Below are 10,259 nucleotides of genomic sequence, written 5' to 3'. Positions count from 1 at the left end.
TATGTATATATATATATATATTTTTTTTTCACACAAAGAACACAAAGAAAAACTTACAGCTCATGGTTGCAAATCACACAAAAGAAAATCCTTGGAGGCTTCAAAGTAAAGATAGAACAGGGTCCAAGGCCAAATTCTAGCCGCCTGGATATCAGCAAGCAAATTCTGAGAATCGTAACTATATTCTATAGATATCATAAATGAATTGAGTCTTGTATTTTTTATCGGGAGGACTGCACCTGGAAGGATGAAGTTTTTTCTTGCTCTGACCTTGGCTGACTTAGGAATATTCTTAGAGTTTAGGGATCTTAATTTTCTTGTGGAAGAATTGTTAACCCAGTAACTGCTGGTTTGTTTAAAGCTTTCCAATGAGACCTATAATGTTATTAAGAAAAGGTGTGGATCTGAAAAAGAGTCAAAAGAGGAGTCTCAGATGTTCATCTGCTTAAGACTCTGTTTCTCTTATTAGCCTCCCACAGGAGTCAATGTGCAGAATGATACAAGAAGTCATAAACCCTCCAACCTGCTTTGGAAACCCTGGTCCTGCCTGAACAAGGAACTGATTGTATTGGAGTCTGATTATCTGCCTGGGTCTTCATCACATTTTCCAGGGAGCTTATTGTTAACTCCACTCACAGCCCAGAGACACCTTGAATACATTAGTGTAATCCCCATAACTTTGTCTTTCAAAAGATTTTGAGCTCAAGCTTCAATTAATGTCGTTTTCCAGGGGAAGTATAATCCTGCCAAAGATACGAAATTGGAAGCAGTCCCCAAACCAAACCTATTTATTTTTAATGCATTATCTCCCATGGGAGAGTCTGTCAAACAAGACAATATCATCTTGTTTCCTATAACATTTGCTTCCATGGAAAGGACTTGAGATGCGCCTTAGTGATTGAGATTAATGAGATTACCATGTTAGCTCCTTGAGGGCAGAGATTGTTCTGTTCTGCCTAACAGGTTCTGTCACACAGTAGGCACTTAATAAATGTTTGTTGATTTATTGCTAAAGATAAGGGAAAAGACACAGTAGAAAAAATTCTAAATGAAGTAACTCAAATTTTTTTGCTGTTGATATTTAGTTATTCAACTGTGTCCAACACTTTGTTGGACTTTGCATCATTTTCCTGGCAAAGACACTGGAGTGGTTTGCAATTTCTTCAGCCAGTGTGTCCTCATTTTACAGATGAAGAACTTAGGCAAATAGGTATTAAGTGACTTGCCTAGGGTCACACACAACTAGTAAGTGTCTGAGACCAGATTTGAATTCAGATCTTCTTGACTCAAAGCCTGGTGCTCTACTCACTATACTATCTAGCTGCCCGTCACTTAATTTTAGATTTTATGAACCTATTTCCAAAAGGATTAAAATATTAATTCCTAAAGCACCAAGTTGTATAAGAAATGCATATGATTTACCAAATATCCTTTTGAGGCATTCCTTGTGTAGGTAACCTCTTGATGAACTGTCCCAATTAGGAATGAAATAATACTAATAAACATTATTATAGCTAAAATTCATATAACACTTACTAAATTCCAGGCACTGTGCCAAGGGCTGTATAATTACTTTCTCATTTGATTCTCACTACAACCCTGGGAGGTAAGGGTAACTATTTTACAGATGAGGAAACTGAGGCAGACAGCAATAGTTACTTGCCCAGGGTCATGCAGCTAGTAAGTGTCCATGGTCGGATTTGAACTCAGATCCTCCAAACACCAGGCCCAGCATTCTATTCACTGTCACCCAGCTGAGAGACCCTGCTTTCCATGTCAAAGGGTGCAGAGATTCTATGAATGCTTCACATAGTGAAGAAATAGGCTACTGAGTCAGAGCAGAGAATGCTAATTGGCCAAAGCAATTTCCTTCTTGGCTGCATTCAAGTGGAGAGTCAAGGACTGCTCCATGTTCTGGGGAAAGAGAAAGAGAAAGAGATAACTGGTGCCAGTGGTCTGCATTCCTACCCAGGTCATTGTGAAAGTGTAAGCACACATGGTGGCTTCTGTTTTGACTGTGTCTTTTCTTTCCTAGTTTGGTTGATGGAATATCAGATACCAAATGGACGAGGATATAACCTGGAGAGCTTTGAAAAGACAATGAACAATGAGGGTCCATCCCTGGGAAAGTTTGTTGGCAGCTTATGCAAATGAGAAGCAAGACCCAAGAGACCTGTTTGACCTAATGTAGCCACAGATAGAGGAAGGCAACTGAGAAAAAGCAACCTCTCCAACAGCTCTGCAACTTTGAAAAGTGTACTTGTTGGGGTGAATGCTTTGTAGAAACTTCTATAGGCTTAAATGCACTTTTTCCAGAGACTGAGGTATATAGGAAATAGTCTTTCCTAAAGAGTTGAAGAGAAATGTTTCTACTTCAGTTCTTGCTATATCTCCTCATCAAATATCTCCTTGTTTAGCTCATTGCTATTAATCGTTTAAATGAAACTGTGGAACTAATCTTTGCCAACTGATATTCAAGACACTCTTGAATAGGGATTTAAAGCCTTACAGCATTAGGAAGACACCCCTGACTTCTCAGAGGTACCCCTAGAACCTTGAGGGGAAGATACTCTGAGAAGCCAAAGTGCAAGTGAAAGTGGAAGATGGGATAAGAATTTACGAAGGCTACAGATAAATAACTGGAAGCTCCTAGAAATAGGAGGAAAGCTTATATAAAGCTTCTTACCCTTCTGTTTGCTAATGAAAGAGAGAGGTGAACTGAAGGAATGAAATGGGGCAGGGAAAAAACTTTTCTTTCCAAAGCTGAGAAGCTCTGCTCTCACTCTTTCCCTTGTCAAAAAGGATCTTAGACTTCGGATCTGGGTTCATTCTGCCTCTGATATTAACTACCAATGGGATCATGGGCAAATAATTTAATCTTTCTGAGGACCAGTTCCCTCGCTGTAAAAAGGGGATAATAAGATTTATAGTATCTTCCTCAAAGCATTGGAGTTAAGCTCAAATTGGATAATGTATTTAAAGCATCATATAAATGTCAGTTATTATTTGCATTGCCTGATAATTTATTTGTATCCTGCTTAAATGTTTTGATGCTTCAGTGATGTTCTATGCATGCATCTTATTGCATGGGAACAATAGAAGTACCCCCTGAATTAGCTTCAGAAGTTCTCCCAAAACCTTCAATGTTTCAACTAAATTGAGGCAAGCCTCCCAAGCTACATAAATTACCATCAAAAGCTCCCTATACTGAATGTGAATTCATGAGGGTTCTTAAGTAATGTTATACTTTATCTTACTGTCATGCCTTTGTGTCCATCACAAGTAGTAAGTTTCTTAAGCAAAAGTTCATTAAAACATACCGTTTTGGGCAGCTGGGTAGCTCAGTGGATTGAGAGCCAGGCCTAGAGACGGGAGGTCCTAGGTTCAAATCCGGCCTCAGACACTTCCCAGCTGTGTGACCCTGGGCAAGTCACTTGACCCCCATTGCCCACCCTTACCAATCTTCCACTTATAAGTCAATACATAGAAGTTAAGGGTTTAAAATTAAAAAAAAAACATACCGTTTCACCAATAATGAGCAGATATTGTTTGTTATTTAACTGATAAAAATTACTCTGGCTATAATTTGGATGTTTGAATTTGTTCTTTGGTGTGTGAAAAGTGAAGTCAAGGAAGATTGTCCTATCAAATAAATGATGAATTAAAATAAGATAGAATGATACAGTGGAGAAGGCATCAAGGTGGTTTGTTCAATGGACTGAAATCCAGACTAGAGAGAAAGATCCAGGGCTCAAATCTGGCCTCAGATACTTCCTAGCTGTGTGACCCTGGGCAAGTCACTTAACCCCCAATTGCCTAGCCTCTACTGCTCTTCTCCTAGGAACCAATATAATTTCCCTACTGCACAAAAATTGATTCTAAGATGGAAGGTAAGGATTTTTTTAACAATAGAGAAAGTAACAGATTGAGAGTTAGACTGCCTAAATTTGAATCCTAATTCTAACACATATTATCTGTGTGACCTTTAATGGTTATTAGCCTCAGCTTCCTTCCCTATAAAATGGTGAGATTAGATTAGATGACCTCTAAAGTTCTTTCAAGTTTTAGCTCTGTTCCTATTAACTTTCTAAATCTGTGTTAATTATTACAATACTTGCCTAGAAATCTTCAATATCTTTATGTAACCACACTTGGGTATTGCTAAATTAAAATCTCAGAATAAAGGAAAGTATTTTAGTCTGCTGATATGTGACACAAATGTGCATTCAGAGATTCTAGTGCACAAATTTGTACAATTCTAAGGTAAAGATAATTACCTGGGCAAATAATCTATCCACCACAAGCATTCAAAAGGTAAATTAATATTAAGCAAATCATTGCTATTTACTTCTTGATGGAAAGCATCATTTAATCTATGATTGGCCCTCTTATTATTCAGTTACTCAGTCATTTTCTAATCTTGGTGAGCCTGTATGGGATTTTCTTGACAAAGAAAAAAGAAGGATTTGCCATTTCCCTCTACAATAGATTAAGACAAACAGAGGTGAAGTGACTTTTCCAGAATCACACAGTTAATAATAAGTGTCTGATGTCAGATTTGAACCCAGACCTTTCTGACTCTGGGCCCAGTTCTCTAGCCACTGAGCCATCTAGCTGCACAGGATTGTCCCTAATCAGAGCCAGATGTTCTGTTCCATTGCAGACATAGCACATAGTAGTATTTACCATTCTTATATACAGGTGACAAAATAGACATGGAAGATGACCACAGTGGAAAGATACAGGACTATAAATCAAAAGACTATTTGTTGTGTGCCTGTATGTTGTTTATTTTTAAATACAAAAGGTCATGTCCCATGGTTCCCAATCCGATCCCTTTAGGGAAACTTTGTTTTCAAACATTGTCTTTCCTGGATACACAAAACTGGTCAAGTCAGCCAAGTGACCACCAATGTTACTGGTGTTTTTGAATCATCACACTACCCAACAGCACTTGTTCCTTTCCATCAAATTCATGCTAGGAGAATTCCTTGATGGTTTTTATAATTTGTTTGTTTTTTGTTTTTCTTCTGGAAGCAAGATAAGGAAATGACTCAGTAGTTCTAAGAAGTCACAAATATTAAAACTAAAAGAGGTCTATGGGTTGTCTTTTGCAGACTCTAAAAAGTCAACTTCCAGCCTTCAACTGAAAACCTCCAGCCACAGGGAACTCATTACCCCCCAGAAAATGTATTTTACTTTGGAACATGTCTAGTTCTTAGGAAGCTTTGTTCTCCCCTTATATGGAGCCATATTTCTCCTTTCTTGTATTTTTTACTCATCGATCCTATTTTTTGTTATGTGAGAAAGAAGAGTAAGTTTAAACCCTCATGCCCATAAAAACATGAAATGTTAAAGGTGTAATTTAGAGAACAGAATATAAGACAACTCCTATGTCTTCTCTTTTCTGGGCCAAACCTTTAGTTCCATCAACACTTACCATCTTGGTCATCCTGGCTTTTTCTCTTATTGTCAATGTTCTTCCTAAAATGTGGTGTCCAGAATGTTCCATAATAATCCAGATATGGCTTGGTCTGTGGGAAGACTTGGACAGTGGAAAAACCAACTTCTTATGCTGTATTCCAGAAACCCATGGCACTCCCAGATGCATCTCCATTCAGATCAAAATGTCAATGGGAAATATTTGACAAAATAAATAAAAAATACATTAGGTCATTAAAAAATTAATTCATGGCTTACTATGTCAATATGCAGCCTTCAGGTAGCCTTATGTTGATTTTTGTGGTAACATTTCTATATGAGCCGGCTACTATTGCCAGGATACATTATGCTTCTGTGAGCACATCCTAAAATTATATTTGCCTTTTATCAACTTCTATGTCATTCTAGTAAAACTCATAGATCTTTGGCACATGAACAACTTTCTAGCAGCATTTCTTATTCTGTATTTTTACTCTTCATTCTAAAAAACACACATCAGAGGCAATGAAGTAATATCAATATTAAACATTTATGCACCAAATGACTTTGCCTCCAGATTCTTAAAGAAAAAGTTAAATAAGTTACATCAAGAACCAGATAGTAAAACCATACTAATGGAGGCCTTTAATTTACCCCTCTAGAAGCTGGTAAATCTAATCAAAAACTAAAAAGAAAGAATTTAAGATGATGAATTTTAAGATGAATTTTAGAAAAGTTAGATATGATGGACCTCTGGAGAAAATTGAACAGGAAGATAAAAGAATATATGGTTTTCTCAGTTGTACATGACACCTTTAGTAACAAATGGTCTCATATTAGGGAATAAAAACCTTACAAATGTAGAAAAATAAAAATTTTAAATAATACCTTTTCAGGTCCCAATGCAATAAAATAATATTAAATAAAAGACCTTGAAAGCACACATTAAAAATTAATTGGAAACTAAATAATCTAATCCTAAAGAATGAGTACGTAAAAAAATCAGAGAAACAATCAAAAATTTCATCAAAGATAATGACATCAAGATACTAAATAATAAAATTTGTGGAATTCAGTCAGAGCAAAACATAGGGGGAAATAGTTCTAAATGCTTGCAATAATAAAAGAGAGAAGAAGCAAATCAATGACTTGGACATGCAACTAGAAAACAACTAGAAAAAGAACAATTAACAATCCCCAATTAAACACCAAAACAAAATCCTGAAAATCAAAGGAGAGGTTATTAAATATTAAAGTAAAAATAAATTTACATTTAATTAATAAATAAAACAAGAAGCTGTGTGGAAAAAATAAAATTGATAAATTATTGGCTAATTTGATTTTTTAAAGAGAACGAATCAAGTTACCAGTATCAAAAATGAAAAGGATGAACATACAATCAATGAAGATTAAATTAAAGCAATTATTAGGGTTTATTTTTTTGCCCAATTACTTACCAATAAAATTGACAATCTAAATAAAGTGAATAAATACTTATAAAATATTCATCTTACTCAATAGGGAAGTAAGAGGAAAAGGGAAAGTAGTGGTTAGAAAGACATTTAAAGAACAATATATAAACAATTTTTTAAAATATGTAATGTAGTATGGGGGTACAGGGTCCCCTGAACACCCCAAGTCTCTAGAGGAATCCCAAGTCAAGAGAGTATATGAGGAATTTACTAGTCCTGGTAATAAGGAAAGCCAGACCTGACACAACTAAAGGGACAAACTGCATAAACTAAGGATTCTCAGAGAAATATTTTTTTCTGTTTTAGATGCATTTCCCCTAGTCTTATAATGAGGGCTTCAGCATGGATGTGAACCATCTGTTTGCATCTCAAACATCACTAGATTCTCTGAGATATGCAACTCACCCTCTTTTATGATCAAGGCTTAACCTGTGCTTCTACCCCAGAAACAAGCCACCTCACATGAGAATGTCCTCTAATCCTCCTTGTTTGTCCCCCTCCCCACCTTCCTTTCCCAGTCACATAGTCTCTATTCCTTTAAGGTATAAAAATCCTGGACCCTTTCCTCTCAGGGAGGCAGAGTTCATCTGTACCTGCTTCCGGGCCATTCACTAAATAAATTCCTCTATTTTTAAAGATTCTCTAACAAAATGCCTCATTTCTCATATATATAGGGAACTGGGTCAAATTACTTTTAAAAAAGAGTTATTTTCCAAATGATAAATGGCCAAAAGATATGAATAGGCAGTTTTCAGAAGAAGAAGCAAAATTATAAATAGTCAAATGAAAAAATGTTTTAAATCATTAATAACTGATGAATTTGACCAAAAAAAAAAAAAAAAAGAAAAGGAAACGACATGCTAGAGAGGAGGTGAAAACATAAGGAAACTAATATGCTGTTAGTGGAATGGTGAAATGGTCCAACCATGCTGGAAAACAATTTGAAACTATGCCAAAAGGTTAGAAACTGTTACCACTACTAGGTCTGTATCCCCAAAAGATCAAAGAAAAAGTTATGTAGAAAAATATTTATAGCAGCTCTTTCTTTTTTACGGTGGCAAAGAACTGAAAATTAATGAAACGTTCATGAGTTGGGGAATAGCTGAAAAAGTTGTGGCATATAATTATAATTGAATATTATTGTTCTATAAAAATGTTGGGGATTGATTTCAGAAAAACCTGAGAAGACTTTTGTGAACTAATAAAAAGTGAAATGAGCAGAACTAGGAGAACAATGTACACATTAATAGCAATATTTTAACCCAGTGATCAGCTGAGAAAGACTTAACTACTCTGATTACAATGATCAATGACAATTCTAAGATAAAAAAAAACCACCAGAGAGAGAATTGATGAACTCTTGAATACAGATTGAAGCACATATTTTTTACTTTCTTTATATTTTTTGGCAACATGGTTAATATAGAAATACATATTTACATGATTTCACATGAATATTGGATATCATACTGCTTGCCTTCTCAATGGGTTGGGGAGGAGCTGGAGAGAAGGAAGAGATTTATAACTAAAAAAATTTAAAAATGAGTGTTCAAAAATACAAAAACATGTACAATTAAAGACTTTACATTTAAATCTTCATTAAATTTCAAATATAGACCATCATTATGGACTCCTAAGATCTTTGTGAATTCTAATTCTGTCACCCAATGTGTTAGTTGTTGCTCAAAGCTTCATAGCATTGCCAGATTTCATATTCATATCATTTCTGTCCTTATCCTGGGCAGGAATAAAACCCTGGAACAAAGCAGTGCCAAGAGTAAAATGCCCCTATGAAAAATAGTAGTGCAGTAGATAGAGAGATGGGTCGGGAGTCAAGAAGACCTAATGCTTACTAGCTGTGTGATTCTGGACAAGTCACTTAACCTCTCTCTCAATTTCCTCAATTGTAAAATGAAGATAATAACAGCACCTACCTCACAGGATTGTCTTAAGGATCAAATGAATAATATTTGTTAAGCTCTTATCATTGTGCTCAGCACATGGTGGCCACCACATAAATGCTTATTTCTTCTCTTTGTTTCCATTCCTTCAATAACAATTCCCCATTTGGATTAATCTCCAATCTCTGGATCAAGGTATTAAGGCAACTCTGAATCCACCCAATGATGCTCTCATTCACTCCATATACTGACTGTAAGCTATTAATTGCTTCTTTATATTTGAAATGTTTACAAGATATTTGTCTAATCTAGAACTGCGCTGAGAACTGAAAATTAGCTTACTGGTCAATAGTTTTTAAATCTATCTTTTCAACCCATTTTATCAATTAAAATAATATTTACTCATCCTCACTCAGTCTTCTAATATTCCCCCCTTTCCCACAGTTTCTTAGAAATTAATGGGAGTTCTGCAATCACACTGGCTGGCCCTTTTGGGGCACTGGGATATCTGAGTCTGAGGGCCTTCCCTTACCTTAATTTATGAACTCTGAAAAATGAAGCAACTTCCAAGTCTAGTGTTGTCCAGGAAGAAGGCTAATTTCTGGAACCCAAGAATGGTGTTACTCAGGAAGCAAGCAACAGGGAGTCTATGTTACCATTGCCTTGATTGCTTATGCCAGTAAATTCCACTCTCATATTTCTGGTTTCTGACCTGTACTCAGAGACAAAAAAGGTCAAGAACTCTTGCCTTGAGAAGGATGGATGAACACATCTGCCTCCATTTCTAGACATCCATAAATAGGTTTTAAGAGTTTCTGGAACCATAACCTTTACCACCATCACCAAGTGCAGCAAACTCTCCAGAGGAAAGGTGGAAAGTAAAATGAAAACTCCATTTATAGGCCATTATAAAAGAGAGAGAAGAAGAAGAAGAAGAAGAAGAAGAAGAAGAAGAAGAAGAAGAAGAAGAAGAAGAAGAAGAAGAAGAAGAAGAAGAAGAAGAAGAAGAAGAAGAAGAAGAAGAAGAAGAAGAAGAAGAAGAAGAAGAAGAAGAAGAAGAAGAAGAAGAAGAAGAAGAAGAAGAAGAAGAAGAAGAAGAAGAAGAAGAAGAAGAAGAAGAAGAAGAAGAAGAAGAAGAAGAAGAAGAAGAAGAAGAAGAAGAAGAAGAAGAAGAAGAAGAAGAAGAAGAAGAAGAAGAAGAAGAAGAAGAAGAAGAAGAAGAAGAAGAAGAAGAAGAAGAAGAAGAAGAAGAAGAAGAAGAAGAAGAAGAAGAAGAAGAAGAAGAAGAAGAAGAAGAAGAAGAAGAAGAAGAAGAAGAAGAAGAAGAAGAAGAAGAAGAAGAAGAAGAAGAAGAAGAAGAAGAAGAAGAAGAAGAAGAAGAAGAAGAAGAAGAAGAAGAAGAAGAAGAAGAAGAAGAAGAAGAAGAAGAAGAAGAAGAAGAAGAAGAAGAAGAAGAAGAAGAAGA

Source organism: Gracilinanus agilis, chromosome 6 (assembly GCF_016433145.1).
Source record: "Gracilinanus agilis isolate LMUSP501 chromosome 6, AgileGrace, whole genome shotgun sequence".
Lineage (NCBI taxonomy): Eukaryota > Metazoa > Chordata > Mammalia > Didelphimorphia > Didelphidae > Gracilinanus > Gracilinanus agilis.
This window is presented reverse-complemented; position numbering follows the sequence as displayed.